We start from the raw sequence: 12,060 nt of genomic DNA, 5'->3' as shown, positions 1-12,060 counted from the left end.
CTATGATGACAATTGCTTTTCTTCAAACTGCTATCGTTGGTTCATGGTTGTACAATGCCTTATTTTTGTTTAAACAAACCAAAGAATCGGTATGATGATGATGATGATATGAATATTAACTTTTATTATCATTCGGCTGTTGTCTGAATTAAATAATTATTATGCTCAGTCAATAAAAGTGCAGCAGCAATAACACGCGCGCGCGTGTGTGTGTCTGTGTGTGTGTGTCTGTGTGTGTGTGTGTGTCTGTGTGTGTGTGTCTGTGTGAGTTTGTGTGCGTCTGTGTGTGTCTGTGTGTGAGTGTGTGTCTGTGTATGTGTCTGTGTGAGTTTGTGTGTGTGTCTGTGTGAGTGTCTGTGTGAGTTTGTGTGTGTGTCTGTGTGAGTTTGTGTGCGTCTGTGTGTGTCTGTGTGTGTGAGTGTGTGTCTGTGTATGTGTCTGTGTGAGTTTGTGTGTGTGTCTGTGTGAGTGTCTGTGTGAGTTTGTGTGTGTGTCTGTGTGAGTTTGTGTGCGTCTGTGTGTGTCTGTGTGTGAGTGTGTGTCTGTGTATGTGTCTGTGTGAGTTTGTGTGTGTGTCTGTGTGAGTGTCTGTGTGAGTCTGTGTGTGTGTCTGTGTGAGTTTGTGTGCGTCTGTGTGTGTCTGTGTGTGAGTGTGTGTCTGTGTATGTGTCTGTGTGAGTTTGTGTGTGTGTCTGTGTGAGTGTCTGTGTGAGTTTGTGTGTGTGTCTGTGTGAGTTTGTGTGCGTCTGTGTGTGTCTGTGTGTGTGAGTGTGTGTCTGTGTATGTGTCTGTGTGAGTTTGTGTGTGTGTCTGTGTGAGTGTCTGTGTGAGTTTGTGTGTGTGTCTGTGTGAGTTTGTGTGCGTCTGTGTGTGTCTGTGTGTGAGTGTGTGTCTGTGTATGTGTCTGTGTGAGTTTGTGTGTGTGTCTGTGTGAGTGTCTGTGTGAGTTTGTGTGTGTGTCTGTGTGAGTTTGTGTGCGTCTGTGTGTGTCTGTGTGTGAGTGTGTGTCTGTGTATGTGTCTGTGTGAGTTTGTGTGTGTGTCTGTGTGAGTGTCTGTGTGAGTTTGTGTGTGTGTCTGTGTGAGTTTGTGTGTGTGTCTGTGTGTGAGTGTCTGTGTGTGATTGTCTGTGTGAGTGTCTGTGTGAGTGTGTGTGTGTCTGTGTGTCTGTGTGAGTTTGTGTGTCGGTGTGTGTGAGTGTGTGTCTGTGTGTCTGTGTGTGAGTGTCTGTGTGAGTTTGTGTGTGTGTGAGTGTCTGTGTGAGTGTGTGTCTGTATGTGTGTCTGTGTGAGTGTGTGTGTCGGTGTGTGTGAGTGTGTGTCTGTGTGAGTTTGTGTGTGTGTCTGTGTGTGAGTGTCTGTGTGTGATTGTCTGTGTGTGTGTGTGTGTCTGTCTGTGTGTGTGTCTGTGTGTGTGTGTCTGTGTGAGTGTGTGTGTCGGTGTGTGTGAGTGTGTGTCTGTGTGAGTTTGTGTGTGTGTCTGTGTGTGAGTGTCTGTGTGTGATTGTCTGTGTGAGTGTCTGTGTGAGTGTGTGTCTGTGTGTGAGTGTCTGTGTATACGAGTGTCAGTGTGTGTGTCTGTGTGAGTGTGTGTGAGTGTCTGTGTGAGTGTCTGTGTGTGTGACTGTCTGTGTGTGAGTGTGTGTGTGGGTGTCTGTGTGTGGGTGTCTGTGTGTGTGAGTGTGTGAGTGTCAGTGTGTGTGTCTATGTGTGTGTCTGTGTGTGAGTGTCAGTGTGTGTGTGAGTGTCTGTGTATATGAGTGTCAGTGTGTGTGTCAGAGTGTGTGTATCTGTGTGTGTGTCTGTGTGTGTGAGTGTCAGTGTGTGTGTCTGTGTGTGTGATTGTGTGAGTGTGTGTCAGTGTCTGTGTGTGTGTCTGTGTGTGTGTGAGTGTCAGTGTGTCTGTGTGAGTGTGAGTGTCAGTGTGTCTCTGTGTGTGTGTGTGTGTCTGTGTGAGTGTCTGTGTGTGTGATTGTCTGTGTGAGTCTCTGTGCGTGAGTGTGTGTGTGTCTGTGTGTGGTTGTCTGTGTGAGTGTCTGTGTGTCTGTGTGTCTGTGTGAGTGTGTCTGTGTGAGTGTGTGTGTCTGTGTGAGTGTCTGTGTGTGTGAGTGTGAGTGTCTGTGTGAGTGAGTCTGTGTGAGTGTGTCAGTGTCTGTCTGTGTGTGTGAGTGTGTGTGTATCTGTGTGTGTCTGTGTGAGTGGGTGAGTATCTGTGTGAGTGTGTGTGAGTGTCAGTGTGTTTGTGAGTGTCAGTGTGTCTGTGTGTGTGTCTGTGTGTGTGTGTGTCTGTGTGAGTTTGTGTGTGTCTGTGTGTGTGAGAGTGTCTGTATGTTTCTCACTGTGTGTGTGTGACTGTGTGTGTGTCTGTGTGTCTTGTATGTGTGTGTGTGTCACTGTGTGTGTGGGTCACGTAGCCCGCATGCCCCCAAGTACCACCACTACTACCACAACCACCACCACAACTACCACAACCACCACAACCACTACTACTACCACTACTACCACAACCACCACCACAACTACCACAACCACCACAACCACTACTACTACCACTACTACCACCACTACCACCACTACCACCACTACTACCACAACGACCACAACCACTACCTCTACGACCACCACTACAACCACCACCACTACCACCACAACCACCACTACCACCACAACCACTACCACCACAACCACCACTACAACCACCACCACTACCACCACCACTACTACCACCACCACTACCACCACTACCACCACTACCACCACAACCACCACTACCACCACCACAACCACCACCAATGAGTGCCCTGTGCAGTGAGTCAACATCGCCACCGGGGGAGACAAAGGCGGCCGGGTGCGGTGTTGTTGTTAGACACCCACCCCTCCTACTCGACTGCTACTAACAGCACTTGCCCCTACAGCCCTGCTAGAGGCTACACGGGGGACCTTTGTCTGTGTGTGTGTGTAGGTGCTGCTACTCGCTACTGACAGCACTTGCCCCTACAGCCTGCTAGAGGCTACCTGGGGGACCTTTGTCTGTGTTGACTACCTCGCCTGGCCTACAGGAGGTCGTGGGTTCGATCCCGGACACTGTGAGATGTTGACTACCTCGCCTGGTCTACAGGAGGTCGTGGGTTCGATGCCTGTTGTATTTGTGGAGTCTGCGTCTCTCTCTCTCTGTGGTGAGATGTTAACTACCTCGCCTGGTCTACAGGAGGTCGTGGGTTCGATCCCGGACCCTGTGAGATGTTGACTACCTCGCCTGGTCTACAGGAGGACGTGGGTTCGATCCCGGACCCTGTGAGATGTTGACTACCTCGCCTGGTCTACAGGAGGTCGTGGGTTCGATCCCGGACCCTGTGAGATGTTGACTACCTCGCCTGGTCTACAGGAGGTCGTGGGTTCGATCCCGGACCCTGTGAGATGTTGACTACCTCGCCTGGTCTACAGGAGGTCCTGGGTTCGATCCCGGACCCTGTGAGATGTTGACTACCTCACCTGGTCTACAGGAGGTCCTGGGTTCGATCCCGGACCCTGTGAGATGTTGACTACCTCGCCTGGTCTACAGGAGGTCCTGGGTTCGATCCCGGACCCTGTGAGATGTTGACTACCTCGCCTGGTCTACAGGAGGTCGTGGGTTCGATCACGGACCCTGTGAGATGTTGACTACCTCGCCTGGTCTACAGGAGGTCCTGGGTTCGATCCCGGACCCTGTGAGATGTTGACTACCTCGCCTGGTCTACAGGAGGTCCTGGGTTCGATCCCGGACCCTGTGAGATGTTGACTACCTCGCCTGGTCTACAGGAGGTCGTGGGTTCAAACCCGGACCCTGTGAGATGTTGACTACCTCGCCTGGTCTACAGGAGGTCGTGGGTTCGATCCCGGACCCTGTGAGATGTTGACTACCTCGCCTGGTCTACAGGAGGTCCTGGGTTCGATCCCGGACCCTGTGAGATGTTGACTACCTCGCCTGGTCTACAGGAGGTCGTGGGTTCGATCCCGGACCCTGTGAGATGTTGATTACCTCGCCTGGTCTACAGGAGGTCGTGGGTTCGATCCCGGACCCTGTGAGATGTTGACTACCTCGCCTGGTCTACAGGAGGTCCTGGGTTCGATCCCGGACCCTGTGAGATGTTGACTACCTCGCCTGGTCTACAGGAGGTCCTGGGTTTGATCCAGGACCCTGTGAGATGTTGGCTACCTCGCCTGGTCTACAGGAGGTCGTGGGTTCGATCACGGACCCTGTGAGATGTTGACTACCTCACCTGGTCTACAGGAGGTCCTGGGTTCGATCCCGGACCCTGTGAGATGTTGACTACCTCGCCTGGTCTACAGGAGGTCCTGGGTTCGATCCCGGACCCTGTGAGATGTTGACTACCTCGCCTGGTCTACAGGAGGTCGTGGGTTCGATCCCGGACCCTGTGAGATGTTGACTACCTCGCCTGGTATACAGGAGGTCCTGGGTTCGATCCCGGACCCTGTGAGATGTTGACTACCTCGCCTGGTCTACAGGAGGTCCTGGGTTCGATCCCGGACCCTGTGAGATGTTGACTACCTCGCCTGGTCTACAGGAGGTCGTGGGTTCGATCACGGACCCTGTGAGATGTTGACTACCTCACCTGGTCTACAGGAGGTCCTGGGTTCGATCCCGGACCCTGTGAGATGTTGACTACCTCGCCTGGTCTACAGGAGGTCCTGGGTTCGATCCCGGACCCTGTGAGATGTTGACTACCTCGCCTGGTCTACAGGAGGTCGTGGGTTCGATCCCGGACCCTGGGAGATGTTGACTACCTCGCCTGGTCTACAGGAGGTCGTGGGTTCGATCCCGGACCCTGTGAGATGTTGACTACCTCGCCTGGTCTACAGGAGGTCGTGGGTTCGATCTCGGACCCTTTGATATGTTGACTACCTCGCCTGGTCTACAGGAGGTCCTGGGTTCGATCCCGGACCCTGTGAGATGTTGACTACCTCGCCTGGTCTACAGGAGGACGTGGGTTCGATCCCGGACCCTGTGAGATGTTGACTACCTCGCCTGGTCTACAGGAGGTCCTGGGTTCGATCCCGGACCCTGTGAGATGTTGACTTCTTCGCCTGGTCTACAGGAGGTCGTGGGTTCGATCACGGACCCTGTGAGATGTTGACTACCTCACCTGGTCTACAGGAGGTCCTGGGTTCGATCCCGGACCCTGTGAGATGTTGACTACCTCGCCTGGTCTACAGGAGGTCCTGGGTTCGATCCCGGACCCTGTGAGATGTTGACTACCTCGCCTGGTCTACAGGAGGTCGTGGGTTCGATCCCGGACCCTGTGAGATGTTGACTACCTCGCCTGGTCTACAGGAGGTCGTGGGTTCGATCCCGGACCCTGTGAGATGTTGATGTTGACTACCTCGCCTGGTCTACAGGAGGTCGTGGGTTCGATCACGGACCCTGTGAGATGTTGACTACCTCACCTGGTCTACAGGAGGTCCTGGGTTCGATCCCGGACCCTGTGAGATGTTGACTACCTCGCCTGGTCTACAGGAGGTCCTGGGTTCGATCCCGGACCCTGTGAGATGTTGACTACCTCGCCTGGTCTACAGGAGGTCGTGGGTTCGATCCCGGACCCTGTGAGATGTTGACTACCTCGCCTGGTCTACAGGAGGTCGTGGGTTCGATCCCGGACCCTGTGAGATGTTGACTACCTCGCCTGGTCTACAGGAGGTCGTGGGTTCGATCTCGGACCCTGTGAGATGTTGACTACCTCGCCTGGTCTACAGGAGGTCCTGGGTTCGATCCCGGACCTTGTGAGATGTTGACTACCTCGCCTGGTCTACAGGAGGTCGTGGGTTCGATCACGGACCCTGTGAGATGTTGACTACCTCACCTGGTCTACAGGAGGTCCTGGGTTCGATCCCGGACCCTGTGAGATGTTGACTACCTCGCCTGGTCTACAGGAGGTCCTGGGTTCGATCCCGGACCCTGTGAGATGTTGACTACCTCGCCTGGTCTACAGGAGGTCGTGGGTTCGATCCCGGACCCTGTGAGATGTTGACTACCTCGCCTGGTCTACAGGAGGTCGTGGGTTCGATCCCGGACCCTGTGAGATGTTGACTACCTCGCCTGGTCTACAGGAGGTCGTGGGTTCGATCTCGGACCCTTTGATATGTTGACTACCTCGCCTGGTCTACAGGAGGTCCTGGGTTCGATCCCGGACCCTGTGAGATGTTGACTACCTCGCCTGGTCTACAGGAGGACGTGGGTTCGATCCCGGACCCTGTGAGATGTTGACTACCTCGCCTGGTCTACAGGAGGTCCTGGGTTCGATCCCGGACCCTGTGAGATGTTGACTTCTTCGCCTGGTCTACAGGAGGTCGTGGGTTCGATCACGGACCCTGTGAGATGTTGACTACCTCACCTGGTCTACAGGAGGTCCTGGGTTCGATCCCGGACCCTGTGAGATGTTGACTACCTCGCCTGGTCTACAGGAGGTCCTGGGTTTGATCCAGGACCCTGTGAGATGTTGACTACCTCGCCTGGTCTACAGGAGGTCGTGGGTTCGATCACGGACCCTGTGAGATGTTGACTACCTCACCTGGTCTACAGGAGGTCCTGGGTTCGATCCCGGACCCTGTGAGATGTTGACTACCTCGCCTGGTCTACAGGAGGTCCTGGGTTCGATCCCGGACCCTGTGAGATGTTGACTACCTCGCCTGGTCTACAGGAGGTCGTGGGTTCGATCCCGGACCCTGTGAGATGTTGACTACCTCGCCTGGTCTACAGGAGGTCGTGGGTTCGATCCCGGACCCTGTGAGATGTTGATGTTGACTACCTCGCCTGGTCTACAGGAGGTCGTGGGTTCGATCACGGACCCTGTGAGATGTTGACTACCTCACCTGGTCTACAGGAGGTCCTGGGTTCGATCCCGGACCCTGTGAGATGTTGACTACCTCGCCTGGTCTACAGGAGGTCCTGGGTTCGATCCCGGACCCTGTGAGATGTTGACTACCTCGCCTGGTCTACAGGAGGTCGTGGGTTCGATCCCGGACCCTGTGAGATGTTGACTACCTCGCCTGGTCTACAGGAGGTCGTGGGTTCGATCCCGGACCCTGTGAGATGTTGACTACCTCGCCTGGTCTACAGGAGGTCGTGGGTTCGATCTCGGACCCTGTGAGATGTTGACTACCTCGCCTGGTCTACAGGAGGTCCTGGGTTCGATCCCGGACCCTGTGAGATGTTGACTACCTCGCCTGGTCTACAGGAGGACGTGGGTTCGATCCCGGACCCTGTGAGATGTTGACTACCTCGCCTGGTCTACAGGAGGTCCTGGGTTCGATCCCGGACCCTGTGAGATGTTGACTTCTTCGCCTGGTCTACAGGAGGTCGTGGGTTCGATCACGGACCCTGTGAGATGTTGACTACCTCACCTGGTCTACAGGAGGTCCTGGGTTCGATCCCGGACCCTGTGAGATGTTGACTACCTCGCCTGGTCTACAGGAGGTCCTGGGTTTGATCCAGGACCCTGTGAGATGTTGACTACCTCGCCTGGTCTACAGGAGGTCGTGGGTTCGATCACGGACCCTGTGAGATGTTGACTACCTCACCTGGTCTACAGGAGGTCCTGGGTTCGATCCCGGACCCTGTGAGATGTTGACTACCTCGCCTGGTCTACAGGAGGTCCTGGGTTCGATCCCGGACCCTGTGAGATGTTGACTACCTCGCCTGGTCTACAGGAGGTCGTGGGTTCGATCCCGGACCCTGTGAGATGTTGACTACCTCGCCTGGTCTACAGGAGGTCGTGGGTTCGATCCCGGACCCTGTGAGATGTTGATGTTGACTACCTCGCCTGGTCTACAGGAGGTCGTGGGTTCGATCCCGGACCCTGTGAGATGTTGACTACCTCGCCTGGTATACAGGAGGTCGTGGGTTCGATCACGGCCCCTGTGAGATGTTGACTACCTCGCTTGGTATACAGGAGGTCCTGGGTTCGATCCCGGACCCTGTGAGATGTTGACTACCTCGCCTGGTCTACAGGAGGTCCTGGGTTCGATCCCGGACCCTGTGAGATGTTGACTACCTCACCTGGTCTACAGGAGGTCGTGGGTTCGATCCCGGACCCTGTGAGATGTTGACTACCTCGCCTGGTCTACAGGAGGTCGTGGGTTCGATCCCGGACCCTGTGAGATGTTGACTACCTCACCTGGTCTACAGGAGGTCGTAGGTTCGATCCCGGACCCTGTGAGATGTTGACTACCTCACCTGGTCTACAGGAGGTCCTGGGTTCGATCCCGGACCCTGTGAGATGTTGACTACCTCGCCTGGTCTACAGGAGGTCGTGGGTTCGATCCCGGACCCTGTGAGATGTTAACTACCTCGCCTGGTCTACAGGAGGTCCTGGGTTCGATCCCGGACTCTGTGAGATGTTGACTACCTCGCCTGGTATACAGGAGGTCGTGGGTTCGATCCCGGACCCTGTGAGATGTTGACTACCTCACCTGGTCTACAGGAGGTCCTGGGTTCGATCCCGGACCCTGTGAGATGTTGACTACCTCGCCTGGTCTACAGGAGGTCGTGGGTTCGATCCCGGACCCTGTGAGATGTTAACTACCTCGCCTGTTCTACAGGAGGTCCTGGGTTCGATCCCGGACCCTGTGAGATGTTGACTACCTCGCCTGGTATACAGGAGGTCGTGGGTTCGATCACGGCCCCTGTGAGATGTTGACTACCTCGCCTGGTCTACAGGAGGTCGTGGGTTCGATCCCGGACCCTGTGAGATGTTGACTACCTCGCCTGGTCTACAGGAGGTCGTGGGTTCGATCCCGGACCCTGTGAGATGTTGACTACCTCGCCTGGTCTACAGGAGGTCCTGGGTTCGAGCACGGACATGTGCGTGTCCATACTGGGGTTTCTAACAGCACTTGCTTAAACATAGTAGGGTTTCTATTATCATTTGCTTATACAGGCTAGGGTTTCTATGAACACATGCTTATACAGGTTGGGGTTTCTATTAGCACATGCTTATACAGGCTAGGGTTTCTATTAGAACATGCTTATTATATACGTTAGGGTTTCTATTAGCACACGCTTATACAGGCTAGGGTTTCTATTAGAACATGCTCATACAGGCTAGGGTTTCTATTAGCACATGCTTATACAGGCTGGGGTTTATATTAGCATATGTTTATATACGTTAGGGTTTCTATTAGCACACGCTTATACAGGCTGGGGTTTCTATTAGAACATGCTCATACAGGCTAGGGTTTATATTACCACATGCTTATACAGGCTGGGGTTTCTGTTAGCATATGCTTATACAGGTTAGGGTTTCTATTAGCACACGCTTATACAGGTTAGGGTTTCTATGAACACATGCTTATACAGGCTAGGGTTTCTATTAGCATATGCTTATGCAGGCTAGGGTTTCTATTAGCACATGCTTATACAGTCTAGGGTTTATATTAGCATATGCTTATACAGGTTAGGGTTTATATTACCACATGCTTATACAGGCTAGGGTTTCTATTAGAACATGCTCATACAGGCTAGGGTTTCTATTAGCACATGCTTATACAGGCTAGGGTTTCTATTAGAACATGCTCATACAGGCTAGGGTTTCTATTAACACATGCTTATACAGGCTGGGGTTTATATTACCACATGTTTATATACGTTAGGGTTTCTATTAGCATACGCTTATACAGGCTGGGGTTTATATTACCACATGCTTATACAGGCTAGGGTTTATATTACCACATGCTTATACAGGCTAGGGTTTATATTACCACATGTTTATATACGTTAGGGTTTCTATTAGCATATGCTTATACAGGCTGGGGTTTATATTACCACATGTTTATACAGGCTAGGGTTTCTATTAGCACATGCTTATACAGGTTAGGGTTTCTATCAGCACATGCTTATACAGGTTAGGGTTTCTATTAGCACATGCTCATACAGGCTAGGGTTTCTATTAGCACATGCTCATACAGGCTAGGGTTTCTATTAGCACATGCTTATACAGGCTAGGGTTTCTATTAGCACATGCTTATACAGGCTAGGGTTTCTATTAGCACATGCTTATACAGGCTAGGGTTTCTATTAGCACATGCTCATACAGGCTAGGGTTTCTATTACCACATGCTTATACAGGCTGGGGTTTCTATTAGCACATGCTTATACAGGCTAGGGTTTCTATTAGCACATGCTCATACAGGCTAGGGTTTCTATTAGCACATGCTTATACAGGTTAGGGTTTCTATTACCACATGCTTATACAGGCTGGGGTTTCTATTAGCACATGCTTATACAGGCTAGGGTTTCTATTAGCACATGCTCATACAGGCTAGGGTTTCTATTAGCACATGCTTATACAGGCTAGGGTTTCTATTAGCACATGCTCATACAGGCTAGGGTTTCTATTAGCACATGCTTATACAGGTTAGGGTTTCTATTAGCACATGCTTATACAGGTTAGGGTTTCTATCAACACATGCTTATACAGGCTGGGGTTTCTATTAGCACATGCTTATACAGGCTGGGGTTTCTGTTAGCATATGCTTATACAGGTTAGGGTTTCTATTAGCACATGCTTATACAGGCTAGGGTTTCTATTAGCATATGCTTATACAGGTTAGGGTTTCTATTAGCACATGCTTATACAGGCTAGGGTTTCTATTAGCATATGCTTATACAGGCTAGGGTTTCTATTAGCACATGCTTATACAGTCTAGGGTTTATATTAGCATATGCTTATACAGGTTAGGGTTTCTATCAGCACATGCTTATACAGGCTGGGGTTTATATTAGCGCGTGCTTATACAGGCTAGGGTTTCTATTAGCACATGCTTATATACGTTAGGGTTTCTATTAGCACTCGCTTATACAGGCTGGGGTTTCTGTTAGCATATGCTTATACAGGTTAGGGTTTCTATTAGCACATGCTTATACAGGCTGGGGTTTATATTAGCACATGTTTATATACGTTAGGGTTTCTATTAGCACATGCTTATACAGGCTAGGGTTTATATTTAGCTTGACTTCTGATGAAACACTGAATGTGTGAATGAGTGCTGAGCTAATGGTTCAAAGCCTGATTCTGCTGCTGATGATGAATGTGTGAAATGGTCCTTCGATACACTTACACGCAAGTCCGTATTTATACTACAATAATTTATAATGAAAATAACAATTTGCTAAACCTTGGCCACAATATCTGGATTTGCCTTCATAAAAATCAACGCGTAGATTTCTGTTCATGTGATGGTGGTTATGGTTGTACTTTATAAATCCCTAATCTCTGCCATTAATTACAACGAAACAAGGCAAGGTAAAAAAAAGTTAAAACACAGCAATGTAAATACAATACACTAGTAGACATTCTTATAAAAAAATCAGTTAAAAAAATCAATCCCACGTGTTAGAGAATTTTTCATATTTAAGGCAGGAAATTCGTTTAAAAATTTAGATTTTTTTTTTCTGGCGGGGGGGGGGGGGCGAGAGACCCCCAAACCTCCTTGATGATTTGGTCACTAGGACATTCTAACGCCATACCGGGTTTTTAAATCCTTTATATTAAGTTCACTTGCTTGCTTGCTTGCGCGCTTGCGACCGTGCAAATCTTTCGGTCGTTTTTTAACCCGCTTCCCGTGATCCAATCGAGCTGACATTTTGCACGCAGACTCGTTGTGCGTGACAATTAATTTTCGTGAAAATTTTTTTTCCAAAATGTTACACTTTTTAGGGAAATTTTAAAAAATATTTAATGACCAATTGCTTAATGGTGGCAGACATTCATCTGACCCATAGGTGGCAGCCATCTCAAGCCAGAGGACGAGAGGACTCTAGCCGCCACGCATATAAAGGATTTATAGTGAAACACTTTGTTTTTACGGGTTAATCTTTTTTTTAAAGTACCTATAAATAAACGTTAGCGTTTAGATTGGCAAGTCAATGCATTGTATGGATTGTAATGCGCCGATGCTTGTGCGTGTTATGATATTCAGTCACAACATTGCCTAAGGATTGCAAACTTTACCCGCCCCAGCAACAAACACTTTCAGCCAATCAGCAATCGCCCTCGTGTACCCCCCCA

This window comes from Lampetra fluviatilis, unplaced genomic scaffold, assembly GCF_964198595.1.
Source record: "Lampetra fluviatilis unplaced genomic scaffold, kcLamFluv1.1 SCAFFOLD_140, whole genome shotgun sequence".
In the NCBI taxonomy this organism is placed as follows: domain Eukaryota; kingdom Metazoa; phylum Chordata; class Hyperoartia; order Petromyzontiformes; family Petromyzontidae; genus Lampetra; species Lampetra fluviatilis.
This window is presented reverse-complemented; position numbering follows the sequence as displayed.